At 40.1% G+C, this 16,602-nt stretch overlaps 1 protein-coding gene across 1 annotated transcript in view; it reads left to right on the forward strand.

The window, feature by feature from the left end:
* The first annotated feature begins 2,649 nt into the window (after positions 1-2,649).
* LOC128657389 (zinc finger protein OZF-like) overlaps positions 2,650-16,602 on the forward strand; it is a 160,698-nt gene continuing 146,745 nt past the window's right edge. The window contains exon 1 of the mRNA XM_053711721.1: positions 2,650-2,689. The gene's annotated coding sequence lies outside the window, so the exon portion shown is untranslated. The remainder of the gene's footprint in view (positions 2,690-16,602) is intronic.

The raw sequence follows: 16,602 nt of genomic DNA on the forward strand, positions 1-16,602 counted from the left end.
TCTGCATAACACATACAGCCCCCTACCCAGTACATTATAGGCAGATATATAACATAGAGAGCTTCCCTCTGCTTTTCACACACAGAGCCCCTCCCCAGTGTTCCTTATATACAGTATATATATTATTACAGAGAATGTTAATCTGCCTTAAACATACACAGCCCCCTCCCCAGTACCTTATATACAGATATATATATTATAGAGAGGTTCCCTCTGCATCACACAAACAGACCCCGACAGTACTATACAGTAATAATAATTATATATATATATATATATATATATATATATATTATTATAAATTGTGCCAGCACCACTAGTTTAATACATTGCACAGTTTTATATACTGAGATAGAATATCGTGTGTCCTATATAGGACCACACCTCTCAGTATAGTGCACGGATAAGGGTATTTAATTAATATACATTTAAACAAGAAAACATAGACCCTTATTTAACCAGCACCCAACCATGTCTGGAAAAAATATATACTTTTAAACAAGGAAAGATTTAGAGTGAATAATACACATACTATTTGAAAATGCGTTATAATAAGATTTATATATTGATTTCAGCATAACAATAAATCATAAGCATGACCCCCAAATAATAAAGTTCAAAGTCCTCAACCCGGGTTGTTAATGGAAGTTAGTGAGTTGGTCCATTCATTGACCAGTATTGAATAATTTCAAAATGCCTGAATTGTGGCACATTTGTAATCCCAGAATTGGAAATCAACGTTAATGCAAGGACAGCACCATTAATTGTGTAACACTAACACTGCAGGTATAACTTGTATCTTCGTACTCCCAATGCAAATTGTAACTGTATCACTTACAGCAGAAAAAATGGCAACTCTTCCATACCACATTTAACTCGCTGTGACAGTTCTATGTTGCGTGTAGAGGTATAATAAACAAGTACCTGCTTCCTCGATGTTTCGATAGTAACATGTTATGGTGCCATACCTGCAGTGTTAGTGTTACACAATTAATGGTGCTGTCCTTGCATTAACGTTGATTTCCAATTCTGGGATTACAAATGTGCCACAATTCAGGCATTTTGAAATTATTCAATACTGGTCAATGAATGGACCAACTCACTAACTTCCATTAACAACCCGGGTTGAGGACTTTGAACTTTATTATTTGGGGGTCATGCTTATGATTTATTGTTATGCTGAAATCAATATATAAATCTTATTATAACGCATTTTCAAATAGTATGTGTATTATTCACTCTAAATCTTTCCTTGTTTAAAAGTATATATTTTTTCCAGACATGGTTGGGTGCTGGTTAAATAAGGGTCTATGTTTTCTTGTTTAAATGTATATATATATATATATATATATATGCTTACCATAATTTTTAGAGGTGAAACTGGGACCACCTGGTGCGGTGCCAGTGGGGGTGTGGTCAAGGGGGCGTGGCAATTACCGGTCCTTTTAAAGTAGTAGCTTTCATGTGTGTAATGTTTCGTGGATCCTCTACCCTTCCTAAGTCAAACAAGTGAATCACACAGTTTAAATAAACCATAACACCACCCCCTAGTGAAAAAGGCACCATTAGGTTGTCATGGCAAATAAATCATTAATCTAAATCTCAGATTCTAAATAATGCCAAAACATCAAGCATAATTATCACTTTCATAATTATCAATTTCACAATTTAATATCTGCAGTGTAATATGTGTTTTATGTGTCTAATTAAGGAACAGAGCCAAATACTGATAAGGCATAAATACAACATTGAATGAAAGTAAAAAAGAAACACGTACCTGCTAAAGCTGTTTAAGAGGCTACTCTATACCATAATGCAGGAAGATTATAGCCAAAATGCTATTCTGCATGAAGTAAAGCAAGATCCAGGCCAAAATTCCTTCCTGTCTATAATTCCTAGTCATACCCATATGATTCCACTAAAGGTGTATTACCGGCAATGTCACCAGGGGTCGGGGGGTTAAATTCTTAGAAAAATAAACCAAGTAGTACTACAAAATTAAAAAAAAACTATGCTGCTTTGAAGGACACGAACGTTAAGCTAAGCAGGGCTGTATGTAACAAAGTATCAGCATCTAACTATGCTGGAGAGCCACAGTCCAGTCATTTTGAATAATGTGTCTGGGTTTCAGGTGGTCTGAAACCCGGACACATAATTTGAAACCTGGAGGTGGCAACCCTACTGGGACAGAATGAATAACTGGGTGGGACACTGGGACAGCGCCTCCAAACTGGGACAATCCCAGTAAAAGTGGGACTTCTGGTATATATATATATATATATATATATATATATATATCATAGTTTCCCTCTACCTTTCAAACACAGTTGGAGCGCCCTCCCCAGTTCCTTATATATTATAGAGAGGATCCCTGTGTCTGTCACACACAGCCCATTCCCTTATATAATATTATAGAGAGTCTCCTCCCCAATCCCTTCTATAAAGATATAGGTAAAATAATTTTGAAGTAAAATAATGCTGTATTGCCGATAAAATCGCGAAACTTATACACTTATTTCCACACACAAGGGCTTATAGAAACCTAACTAAAACCGTAACAGCTTGCTCCTAATTAGCTTAAGGACAAAGAGCAGTCACGTGACTTATGACATAATGGGTCCTTTAGCTGGATGGGAACTAGCTGGTTTCCGTCTCAGAGATTAACGGTGAACACGAGCAAAGCTCTCTGGTAAATACCTGCGTATACTGTATTAAACAGGATGTGTGACTATAGTGTGAGACTGTGTATGTGTACTGATGAGGCAGCAGGAACTGGTGTGTAATACAGAGGGAGTCTTGGGAGGGGCTGTGTGTGTAATGCAGAGGGAGCTTCTCTTTATTATCAGGGATATGCAAAGACAAAGCTGTAGCAGACATTGTCCAAAGTACAGACCTTAGTGAAGGACACCAAGGTACATTTGAAATTAAAACATTATTTTATAGTGTTATTATACTGATGCAGGTACCACACATTCTATAACCAGCCCTCCTCTTATATACCCATGAGCCAGTGTCACTACTGTGTCGTTGTATAGCGCTTGGTGTTATTATACTGATGCAGCTACCACTAACTTTGTAACCAGCCCTTGTCTGGCTATACCCATGTGCCAGTGTCACTACTGTGTCTTTGTATAGAGCTGGGTGTTATTATACTGATGCAGATACCACTAACCTTATAGTCAGCCCTTGTCTGGCTATACACATGTGCCAGTGTCACTACTGTGTCTTTGTATAGAGCTGGGTGTTATTATACTGATGCAGATACCACTAACCTTATAACCAGCCCTTGTCTGGCTATACACATGTGCCAGTGTCACTACTGTGTCTTTGTATAGAGCTGGGTGTAATACTGATGCAGATACCACTAACCCTATAACCAGCCCTTGTCTGGCTATACACATGTGCCAGTGTCACTACTGTGTCTTTGTATAGAGCTGGGTGTTATTATACTGATGCAGATACCACTAACCCTATAACCAGCCCTTGTCTGGCTATACCCATGTGCCAGTGTCACTACTGTGTCATTGTATAGCGCTGGGTGTTATTATACTGATGCAGATAGAAAAAAAAACAATATATGTTATACTGTATTATACTGATGCAGATACCACTAACCCTATAACCAACCCTTGTCTGGCTATACACATGTGCCAGTGTCACTACTGTGTCATATAGTGCTGGGTGTTGTTATTATACTGACGCAGATACCACTGATTCTATTACTAGCCCTCCTCTGGCTATACCCATGTGCCAGTGTCACTGCAGTGTCATTATATAGTGCTGGGAGGTTATTATACTGATGCAGATACCACTAACCCTATAACCAGCCCTTGTCTGGCTATACACATGTGCCACTACTGTGTCTTTGTATAGAGCTGTTTGTTATTATACAGATGCACATTCAGTATTTCACTCAGGCTTTATTTATTCCATAACTTATCACCCAATATCGATAGCAGTCTCTTGACAAGCCACTAAATTTATTCACCCTACATTTTTTTTTCCCTATTATTTTATCAGAAAGAAAAGATATACTAAGGTTGTCACGGACACCTTGCCTATCCCTGTTTATTATAAATCTGTATGTTACGTAATGGGGAGTGGTCCGTGTGAGGCAGATTTAAGGAACTGGGGAGATGGCTGTGTGTGTGAGGCAGATGAACCACTCTATAATATATATCTGTAAGATACTACTGAGGGGGGGTTGCCACCCGCCCCGGTATTACCGGGACAGCCCCGGTTTGGCGCTGTATGTCCCCTGTCCTGGCTAAGAGCTCCCCTGGCGCAGCAAGCAGCAGTGATCACAGATTAAATAAAAATAGGCCATGGGAGCTTTTAGCCCAGGATGAGAGACGGAGCCTGGAGTGTGTGGGGGAGGTGGGAAGAGGGTCGAGGAGTAGATTGGTCACGTCCTCCTGTGCTGTGATGCGCATAACCATGTGCTCAGATTTATAAGCGCGCTCAGTCAAACAGCAGAGGTGCATGGTTTGTTCTGGCTGACTCCGCAAATCCCCGGCTACGGAGAAAAAGTTGAAGCATTTCGTAAATATGTAATCTGGCTGCAGCTTGTGACTCGTGAAAGGGTCTCAGCATGGCTTACATAGGGCTGGGGAGCTCTACGAACCTTCACATTCATGTAACTGCAGAACTCTCTGTAACAAGTAAAGAGACTTATTGCCCAGCCTTATATTTATTAATAATATTGTTCCGATGCAGACAAGTTAACCCTGTCATTAAAGGGTTAATAAAAAAGAAAAAAATATCTGTTTTTGCTGCAAATACTGACAGAAAATATTATTTTTCAGGGACATACTAAACTGCATATTGGGATGATGGTATGATTGGCTGCCATGCTAAACACTATCACTAGATGTCAATATACTTTTTGCACACATTTAGGGTAATGACTGCTGTAACTCAAAATATGTTGTTATTTTCTGCACTGCTTGATACTAAGTTGCATAAAGTAGTTGCAAATGTTTAACTATTCACTTGCTGATATATAAATAGGAAATATTAAATATATGAAGGAGCGCCCCAAGAGAGACTTAAGTATACTAGAGAAAGTAGAAATAAAGAATTACTAGATAATGGTATCACAGGTGTTATAGAACACTCATAGGACAAGTTAGTAGCATTAAAAAGTGTCCTAGCCTAAGAGGATAGAAACCTCAAAGAGAAAAGAATGTACTAAGAAAATTGGATATAGCTGATATTGGCCCAGGTAAATATCTGTGTATAGATATAAAGTCTATAACAAGTGACGATAAAGTAACAATAAAGTGACAATATAGTGTGTTAGCTAAAATACAATGTCTAGGATGTGAGGGGAAGGTGTATCAATTGTATATAAATGGCAGTGATGCAATCTGAGAGGGAAGGGGGGAGGGTTGGATGTGTAAAAGGATATAATGTACTTTTACAGAAAATAAAAAGTATATCCCATAAATACTTATTAATGCCGTGGGGTGGTATAGTAAAAAAGTAAAGTTCAGTGGCGTGTAACGAACAGTACTATACTAGAGGTATAATAGTGACACAAAATATATATATATATATATATATATATATATATATATATATATATATATATATATATATACGAAAAAATATGAAAAGTCAAGAAAATCAAAAAAATATAATAGTCACAGTTGTATCCAAATAGAGATGATATTTAAGTGTTTCTGGTGGAAATAAAAGTTCAAGTGAAGATCTGGTTCCTAAGGGTGAATCCAGATGAAGACCGGGCACCAACTCTAAGCACTTTTAGTAAAGAAAACCTATATGGGGAAAAAAGAAAAACTACTACACAAACAGTACAAAAAAAAAAAAAGTTTCCTAAAGGTAATGCGCTCACCGTTTACAGAAAGAGTCACTCGGGCTGGTATGTCAAATGAATGCAGAGGTCAACGCGTTTCAGCCTGCTACAAGGCCTTTATCAAGACTATAGCAGCGCAGACAGTATACAATATTTAAAGGCCACTATTATTGCTATATAATAAATATATTTTACCGTTACCACTTTAGAACTATAGAATAATTGTGTCACTACCTCTAGTATAGTACTGTTAGTTACACGCCACTGAACTTTACTTTTTGACTATACCACCCCACGGTATTAATAAGTATTCATGGGATATACTTTTAATTTTCTCTAAAAGTACATTATATCCTTTTACACATCCAACCCTCCCCACTTCCCTCTCAGATTGCATCACTGCCATTTATATACAATTGATACACCTTCCCCTCACATCCTAGACATTTTATTTTATCTAACACACTATATCGTCACTTGTTATAGACTTTATATCTATACACAGATATTTACCTGGGCCAATATAAGCTATATCCAATTTTCTTAGTACATTCTTTTCTCTTTGAGGTTTTTTCCAGTTTCTATCTTCTCTTAGGCTAGGACACTTTTTAATACTACTAACTTGTCCTATGAGTGTTCTATAACATCTGTGACACCATTATCTAGTAATTCTTTATTTCTACTTTTTCTAGTATACTTAAAGGGACATAATACTCATATGCTAAATCACTTGAAACTGATGCAGTATAACTGTAAAAAGCTGACAGGAAAATATCACCTTAGCATCTCTATGTAAAATAGGAAGATATTTTACCTCACAATCTCCTCAGCTGCAGGTAAAGTAAGTTCTGTGTAAAAAGTTATACTCAACTGCTCCCAGCTGCAGGTAAAAAAAAATAAAAAAATGAAGAAATGAACAGCAGCCAATCAGCATCAGCAGTGCTGAGGTCATGAACTTTTACTGTGATCTCATGAGATTTGACTTGACTCTCATGAGATTTCATTGTAAACTTCCTTTACCTGATTGGTGAAATAAGATGAGAGTGCACGATGCTCATCCCTTCAGATGTCCCAGGACAGACACACTAAAATGCTGCTTTGAAATCCTTTACAATGGGAGGTGGCTACTGAGGAACTTTTGAGGTAAAATATCTTTCTTTTTTACATAGAGATGTTCAGGAGATATTTTCTAGTCAGCTTTTTACAGCTATGCTGCATCACTTTCAAGTGTTTAAACATTTGGGTATTATGGCCCTTTAAGCCTCTCTTGGGGCGCTCCTTCATATATTTAATATTTCCTATTTATCCATCTGTACAATTTCGTTAGGCGATTGTCCAAATAGAAGTGAGCCTGTATACTTTTTCGTAATATTGGCGCTGTCCCCCTATTTCTGTATTATTACTTGCTGATATATATACAGTTGTATAATGGAATCACATTAAATAATATAATAGAAAAATTAGTCAATACTTGGGCAGTGTAGTAAGGGAAATAGTACTTACCTAGGTGCAGATTGGTGCCAAGGAGGAAACACAGGTGTAATCAGGAGCTGCATCCAGGAGGGAGAGACAGCGCGTGGCGATGATGTCATCTCCACACGCTCTGAACCACCGCCCGTCTATGGCAACGGCCATAGCAATGAGTAACCCCCGCCGCGTCTATGGCAACAGCCATAGCGAGCAGCGGCGCAGTGACAGTTACCATCCCAATAAGGAGATCACAAAAGTTGTCAAGTAGGTTTAAAGACCGGCTTGCTTTGTGCAGACAGTCTACTGCATCAGCCTGTGGGTTCAATCCAGCATAAAAGCAATCATGAAACAAGTAGTTAGTGAGTTTTTTTTTTTACCATGGTGACAAAATTAGTTATCAATATGGGATAACTGTTCTTTGCTTGAGATGTTAGTTTTGGATCAATGGAATCCTGATCTGTGAGTTGCTGAGCAGTTAAAGATGTTCCTCTCCAGAGTATAGATATTGTTGTTACCCGACGACCTGGATGAGGAATCTGTCTCAAAATGTTCTTGCTCCTTAGCACGAGCCATTGCTTTAAACGGCGGTTCCTCATATATGGCCTGCTGCTTGTCCGTATCTTCAGGACTGCTATCTCCATATGGAAGCGTTAGCTCTGCACAGTTGTGCAGGTCCATGTTTGGCTTAACCCATTGAAGTAAGTCTTCCTCAGATCGTGATCTCTCCAATATTGAAAGCAGTAAGTTTTCCACTTGTGCATGTTGGTTTTGTCCTGCATGATTTTTATCAGAAATTATTGCTGTGCATCAGTCTATTTAGATTTAGAGTGCAGATTTAAAGGAAAATAGAAATCAGTAATGTTCCGTTTTTCTGATGTTCAGTTGTTGTAAGGTGCCCTGTATTACAGGGGTGAGTGGGGGAGTTATGACCCTCTGTAAAGTCTCCGCTTTAGGCCCAATTTGTCCAATCCTGAGCTCGTGAATAATAAAAAAGCAAATATTACTTTTTAAGTGTGCCACAAAGCAGGACTGAGATGAAGATAAAAATTATAGGCGGAGATGCTGTACAAATTATCTAATAACCGGCAGGTTATGGAAATTTCATCAGGAGCTGCATGAATATGTGTCCTCTCCGGATCGCAGCTAGGACATGCCTCCCAAAAACCTGTTTGATTTTATGTCTGTCAAAATCTGTGATTTGTGGCAATTTGAATGGAATGATGTTATTGAAAGTTTGTCTTATTAGCAAGCTTCCAATGAATTAAACTCATACCACATGTGTATGTAATTCTCAAGCATGTCTTGCACAAACCTTGTGTAATAGACCTTTTTACAGCAACCATGTTAACATGAAATAGGACAAATACAGGTGTTAGCAATGACAATAATTAGGGTTCCATTCCATTTAGGTTTACGAGAGCTAGGTTCCTGCTATTGCTAAAGTGTAAGGGGAGGTCACACTAAATACTTGCCACTTTAGCCTATAGAAGCATTTTTTTCAGATTTTTTTTTCTTTCGGTTTTTAATACTGCATACAAATATCCTGTATTTCCTTCTTAATATGGGGAGAGTCCACAGCTGCATTCCTTACTTGTGGGAAATACTGAACCTGGCCACCAGGAGGAGGCAAAGACACCCTAGCCAAAGGCTTAAATACTCCCCCCACTTCCCTCATCCCCCAGTCATTCTTTGCCTTTCGTCACAGGAGGTTGGATGAGAAGTTTCAGAAGATTGCGGAGTAGTTCCTAGGAAGGGTATCTACCTTTCGATACGGGACTGCAGTTTTAAGTAGTCTTGTCAGCCTCTCAGTGAGAGCATTGATGAAAGTTAGGGTCTGGAGATGCAGGTATAGTCTATTCTGCGAAACCATCCAGACCCAGATTGACAGCTCATTTTAGCAGTCAGTTTTGACGAGTTTCACTGCCTTGCTTTCTCACTCAAGTCAATTTCAGGAGCGCCGATACAGACTGTCACATTTGAGAGACTGTGTTTCTGTTCCACAGCGTGGATTCCAGTAAGATCGTTTTGATTTTTACACACATGTAAATAAAGATGCTAGAAGACAGGGTCTCAGTGGGACTCCTTTATCTTTATGGAATCAGTAGGGGTTTAATTATGTTTATTATGTGATTTACGCTGCTTTGTGTAGAATGTTCATTGGGCTCATGGGCTGTTTTGGAACATACAGGTTGCTCCTTTTTTTTTTTTCTCTGAAAGTGGCTCGGTTATAGAATGACTTGGCGCGCTTTCCTGTTAGGGCAGGGGCGGTCCTGCCTTACGCACCGTGTGACCTGGTGTGGTTAAGTCTCCATTTCCCATGTTCGACCGAGTGACTATGGAGAGCAGCGATATCTCTCTACACTGTCTTGGTCATAGGAGGTGGTGAGTGCCTCAGCCTTTGTGGGTGTAGGTGCCAGTTATTTCCACTGTGTTTAATATAAAAGATGGACAGTAGTAAAAAGATCTATAAAGGATTCTGAGATGTTAGAGGGGGACCCTTCTACTTTAGATTCTGATACCTGTGTATATTGTAAGGAGGCCAAGTTAAACCAGCCTGCTCAACTATGTTCCATGTGCCAAAATAAGGTGTTTTCTTCATCTACTGTTAAGATGTCAGACAATGCTGAGCCTTCCATCTCTGAGGACGCTTTGTCCCGTCAGGCGTGTCCCGTACATTCATCCAATCCTTCAAATGCGGCTTCCCCAAGCACCAGTAATCCTCCACATGGAGGGGATCATTTTCCACCGGGCGTTACTACGCAGTTCTGTATGGCGCAGTCTTGGGCCTTGTGCTCTTTACCAAGTTTCGCTACAAGCAAACGTGAGATTAATCAATGCATTCCTGGCCAGGGACCATCTGGTATGGTCTCGAGTGCATCCGATCATTCATCTGGAGATGCGGGTCCTACTGAGGCTTCAGAGGGACCTTCAAGGTCTGAATCTGCAGATTTGCATCCTCTGATGAAGGAGGATATCGCCTTTAGATTTAAGGTGGCCCGCCTACGCCATCTTCTTAGAGAGGTTTTGGAGACTTCTCCGATGGACCTATTGGTCAAGTCTCTGAATCTTAAATCAGATAGCAATTCTGAATAGAACGGGTGGGTCAGGATGTAATCCTATGCCCCATTGTCTATTCTTTTTCCTGATCCCGGTTCCGGGCTCTATAAGGGGGGTGTTTACTTCCTTTTCTTGGCCATCACTATTTATTGTTTGCCAAGGCGTTTTCTATCTAGTTTGAATAGTTATACCAAGAATCCTTGGATCTCGATGGAAACGTTTTTCATATATTAGGTTCATCAGATAGTGAATGACAACTCTTGTTGTTCTCTCGCTGGAATGCCTTTCTAGAGCACTCTTTGGTATTCTCGAGGTGATTGTTCCCTCTATACCTTGGATTAAGGCCTTGGAGCTGAGAATCCTTATTTCTGTATTCCTTTCAGATTACTAACCCATATCTGGGGGTTTTAGTTTCACTCTGTTCAAGCCTTGGTAGCTCTGACAGATTTTCTCCAATTTACGGGAAGAATTGGGTCCGGGTTCTGTTTTCTCGAAAATTCCTTAAGGGGTTTTTCCTTTTTCTAACTGATAAATGCGCTGCGTTGGAGGACCTCCGCCACATCAGTTTAATCCAAATTTTTGGAGTCTGGCTCAGCCCTGTACTTGTCCAGCTGCGCAAGCATCCCGCCGAATCTGGGTAGATATGTGGGCTAATACCTGGTCATATCCTGCTGTAGAGGCACTGACTTGGGCTCCTTAAGGGTTTAATCCAGGATATTTTAGGATTTGTGATCCACGAAGACTTCAGGTCTTCTCCACCCTTGTGCTATCTTTTGGCTTTCTTGTCTTGGACAGAGAATGAGTTAGCCTTCTGGTCTGGATCGGGTTCATACTCCCCTTGGGTATCTGTCCCGACGGCTTTGCAGATAGAAGTTCCGTCCCGTTCCTCTTGTTCCCTTAGCTGGGAACTTATGTCTTTTCAGGAAGTCTTTCTGCTTGAAGCCAGTTTTCCTGTCTCATCAAGAGGGAGACTGTGAGTCGTTTTCATCCCAGGCTTTGACTTGGGGTACGACCACTTTGCTGGAGGATTTCCTCTATTGTTCCTCTTTGGGGAATTCTTTTTTGATTCCTGAGGTTTTCATTCTGCCAAATGTTTGACCAGTTCCTTGTCCCCTTGTTGGGGTCAGCTGTCGTGGACAGATTTTTATCTATGTATCTTTGGCAATCAAGTTCGTCAGATAGGACAGCAATTTCCTTCCGGACATTTCTGGTTTATCAGCCATAGTCTGGTTTGTCAGGAGACAATTGGAGTTTCTCCTGCTTTACTCGAGGATGATAGGGAGTCTAGTCGGATTTTCCTGTGACTCCGGGGAGGACTCCTGGGGTCCTTTTATGGAGATTCCATGATAATACTCTGTTAGGTGGTGCCAAGCAGGGCTTCGCCACCTCGTCCTCTCCAACCCTCCCTCTTTTTCTGGTCATCACCGGCGCAGGTTTGGGGGTGAGGATCGTTATGACGTCCATAGTGGACTTCATTCTTTGCCAGGTCTTAGACCAAGACCAATGCTCTATGTACGCTGAGGCGGCAAAGCAACGTTTTCTCTTCTGTTTTCAACAGTTTGTGGGGACCTCTGGTCCTTCCCTTGGACTTGGTCCAGATCCCTGTTCCAAGGGACAACCTTCTTAGTAGCATCCTGGGCGTGGTTAACTTGGTTACTTGTCCTGCAGGATGGAGTAGGTGTGCTGGGAGGCTCGGAGCCTGCTGACTTAGGAGAATTCCTTCCTCCCGTTTCCTAGGCAAGTTTTTGGCTAGGCGGGTGTCCCTACTGGATTTCATCCAGTATATATTTTTAAGCCCAGACTGATTGTCTCTGTGGTTCCCATATCCATAGACAAGATAGGGGTCTCCCTAACGTTAGGGGAGTCCCGGGTTTGGGGTGGGTGTATGCCCACTTGTCCTTGTTGTTTGACCTTTCGCACCAGGGTGCGGTCATCAGAGGATATTTCCTGTAGAATTCCCCTGTTTGGGGATATGTGTTTTTCATCCGAGAATTTCGGATGTTACAGTAGAGGACTCCGGATAGAGTCCATGGTGTCCCATTTGATCTTGTATTCAGTTTGGATGAGGTGCGGGGTCCCTCAGACGGGCCTAATGGAGATGTTATCTATGTCTTGTGGATCCAAGTTGTTCCGGGTCCGTCATCACCACTCTTCTCTCGAGTGGTTGATCAGGCCAGTAGGAGCAGGTGTCTATGACTTTGCTCTTGGCTGCTTTGAAGAGGGGATTCCTGTTTTCTGGTGGGGAGTTGTTTTTCTCCTCCATGAGGGTCTTCTGTTACAGGGACCTGCAGGTTCTTGTTCCTTTTTTCTTCATTATCCTATTTCTTCGGGAATCCCCAGGAGTAGACCTTTTTAGTCTTACTCTGGAGGTTTTCCTGAGAGGATTACTTTACTCTCATTTTGATAGGTGGGTTCTGGTTTCACTGATCACAGGGTGGAAGTCCCTCTGGGATCTGGAATACTACGGCTTGTCCTGACGCAAGTTTGGGTCGCCAGGCAAATTATTTTTTTCCTTCTCCAGGTCAGCCTGCAGAAGGGCCTCTTAGATATTCCTTGATGGGACAGTTCCGGTCCTATCGGTTTGTGCTGTGCAGAGGTTTGTTATGCAGCTGGATGCACAGTCTTTGGTTAATGCCCTATCTAGGGTCAAACGAACCTAGGCCCGGTACTCCTCTGTAAATTTATATTTTATCCTTAATGCTTTTAACATTATGTTGTGCCGAAAGTCTCCTTTTTGGATGTTGCTCTTTATGCAGATTCTTTGTAACCGCTGCTTCACAAGGCATCTTTATTTCTTTGGTGAATAATCGGAGAGGCCATTTAATATTTTAGGTAGTCTTCCTAAGTTTGTGTAAGGTCGCTCTTCAGCAGATGAGATGGACCTTCCTTATGTACTAATCCTTCTTCATCGAAGGATCCTTCAAGTTTTTTCTTCAGGCCAGTCGGAATTGGCAGACCTGTTATCTGCTTGTCCTTGGTTCTGGGAAGCGTAGAAGGCAGACGCCTCTTCGTCTTCCATGTTTTGTTTTTTAAAGAGGGGACTTATCCACTTCCCACAGTGGAAGATACACCTCCTTAGAGGTTATGGCTCATGCTGTGTCAGCAGTAGCTTCTTTTAGGGCCTTCAAAGTTGAGGCTCTATGGATCTTGATGGTAAGGCGACTGACTACCTGTCTTCCTTACATAAATTTTTCCAAATTTTGAGTTTATTGCTTTTTGCTTCTTTTGAAGCAGCCTCCGGGAGAAAGGGGTTTTGCAGGCTGTGCTGCCCTCAAATAGGGGCCGCCTTTCTTTTACCCTCCCGTTAGCATTCAGTGTCCTCTAGAGCTTGGGTATAAATTTCCCAAAAGTAAGGAAAGCAGCTGTGGACTCTCCCTATATTAAGAAGGAAAACATAAATTATGCTTACCAGATAATTTACTTTCCTTCTGCATGGGGAGAGTCCACAACTCCTGCCGTGTGCTCCGATATGCAGCCCTAAGTTGTTTTTTTTTTTTTTGTTTTTTTTGTTCTTCTGGCACCCTTTTCACCCTGATATTTCTCCTATTGTTCCTTGTTTGCTCGGCAGAATGACTGGGGGATGAGGGAAGTGGGGGGAGTATTTAAGCCTTTGGCTGGGGTGTCTTTGTTTCCTCCTGGTGGCCAGGTTCAGTATTTCCCACAAGTAAGGAATGCAGCTGTGGACTCTCCCCATACAGACGGAAAGGAAAATATCTGGTAAGCTTAATTTATGTTGTTCTGATTGTATTCTAATAAGAGACTGAGAAATAATTATATATGGTCATTATAGCATTGCTAAAACAACAAATCTAATAATGGCCTAAGACTTTTGCACAGTACTGTATATAGAAACAGCACCAATTGAATGTGTTGTCTTACAGTACCATTAACTTATATACCACTTCAATTTTTTTATTACACAGGTATCTGAGATTTAACCCACTGGATACCAGTAATACACAGTGTAGTTGGGTGACTATTTGGCTGTGCTCTGCTTCTGCCATACACTTATTCGTAAGTACATAGATTCTCAAAATTAAGCAACTCACCCCTCTGTGAAACCAGAATTTTTATTAATTAAATTTAATTTAATTTTTTTTATTAATTAAAATTGAATTTTTATCAAATTTCCCCCCCCCCCCCTTTTTTTTTTTTTTTTTTGAAAGGTAAACTGACACTAAGGGCCAGTGGCGGTCTGTTTAAATTACCACAAAATTTGCGCAAACTCACGGTAATTTTCGGCGATGCATATTTTCCATGGGCGGCGTTCAGCAGTAATGTCCTTTTGTATCACAAGTTGAAAGTAAATGCGATCGATCAAACGCAATTTTAATGCTAAACTATTAAACTACACTATTAACCCCTAAACCCCCACATCACAAACTACCCCACTACACCATTAACGTCTAAACTGCCACACAAAAACCCCATTGCAAATGACCCCTCTACACTATGGCTGGGCATTGCCTTTAGAAGGATATTGAGCTCTTTTGCTGCCCAAAAAATATAAAAAAAATCCTATCACTTAATCCCAAAGATTGTACTCCCCGAAGTTGAACCTGGGCGGCGGTGCTCCATCTTCATCCCTGCGGTGGTCCATCTTCATCCCGGTGGCGGTCTTCTATCTTTATCCATCTTCTTATCGTCAATTGCCAACGTCCTCTTCATGAGGTCACCCGCCGCACACTGAATTTTGAATGCGAGGTACCCCCTTTATATAGGGATACCCTTATATTCCCATTGGCTGATTTTTCAAATTCAAATCAGCCAATAGAATGAAAGCTTTTTCTATTGGGTGATTTGAATTTTAAAATTTCCCCATTACTTCTATGTCTTAAAGGGATAGGAAAATAAAAATTAAACTTGTATTATTACGATAGAGCATGTAATTTTAAGACACTTCTAAATCACTTCTATTTTCAAATGTGCTTCATTCTCTTGGTATCCATTATTAAAAAAAAAGAATACACACATATTATACACTAGTGGGAGCTAGCTGGTGATTAGTGCCTGCACACATTTCTCTTGTGATTGGCTAACTAGATGTGTTCTGCTAGCTGCCAGTAGTACAATGCTGTTCCTTCAGCAAAGGATAACAAGATAATGAAGTAAATCTGATAATAGAAGTAAATTAGAAAGTTGTTTAAACTTGTATGTTCTATTCAAATCATGAAATAAAATTTGGGGGTTTCCTGTCCCTTTAACATTGTCATCCAATTAACTCTAGTTTTTTTATTATTCCAAATAAAGGTTAGTATAACTCTCTGTAGTTTGCAACGTTCCCCCACTCTCACCGGAATTGGCAGTGCTCAAAAAAGATGAAGTAATCTAGGAATAGACATTGAAACCACAACTCTACCAAGAAAGGAAATATAGAATTTTACCCACCTATACAGATCTTTTCACAACTTTGACATCAACGGAATATGGTTCAGTTAAAAAGATCTAGATTCTGAGAAATATTTATGCCTAAGTAGCGAAGAGCTTTTTTAACCCATGTAAAGCCAGAATAGATCTCTAGAAGTATGATTAGGTAAGTTGCCCACCAGTGCTTCACATTTACTGTTTATTTTATACCCCAAAATAACTCCACATTTTTTAAGAATGTTGTTATATACGACGGGTAGGGATATCAATGGTTTTTGTTAAAGGGACACTGAACCCAAAATATTTCTTTTGTAATTCAGATAGAGCATGCAATTATAAGCAACTTTCTAATTTACTCATATTATCAATTTTTCTTCGTTCTCTTGCTATCTTTATTTGAAAAAGAAGGCATCTAAGCTTTTTTTGGGTTCAGTACTCTGGACAGCACTTTTTTATTGGTGGATGAATTTATCCACCAATCAGCAAGGACAACCCAGGTTGTTCACCAAAAATGGGCCGGCATCTAAACTTACATTCTTGCATTTCAAATAAAGATACCAAGAGAATGAAGAAAATTTTATAATAGGAGTAAATAAGAAAGTTGATTAAAATTTCATGCTCAATCTGAATCACGAAAGAAAAATTTTGGTTACAGTGTCCCTTTAATACCAGAATAATGTAATCTGCAAAAAGAGCAAATTTATTATCTTCTTCACCTACTTTTAATTCCTGAAATATCTGGAGAACCTCGTGCTGCTGCAGCCATTGGTTCTACACACAGGGAAAATAACAATATAGTGATTCATGGTCTGTTTATAATGTTCTGATACAATTGCTGAGCATCCATAATTTACAGTATTTCCCCTATGACAATGAACTTTACATGAGAC

Source organism: Bombina bombina, chromosome 4, assembly GCF_027579735.1.
Source record: "Bombina bombina isolate aBomBom1 chromosome 4, aBomBom1.pri, whole genome shotgun sequence".
In the NCBI taxonomy this organism is placed as follows: Eukaryota; Metazoa; Chordata; class Amphibia; order Anura; family Bombinatoridae; genus Bombina; species Bombina bombina.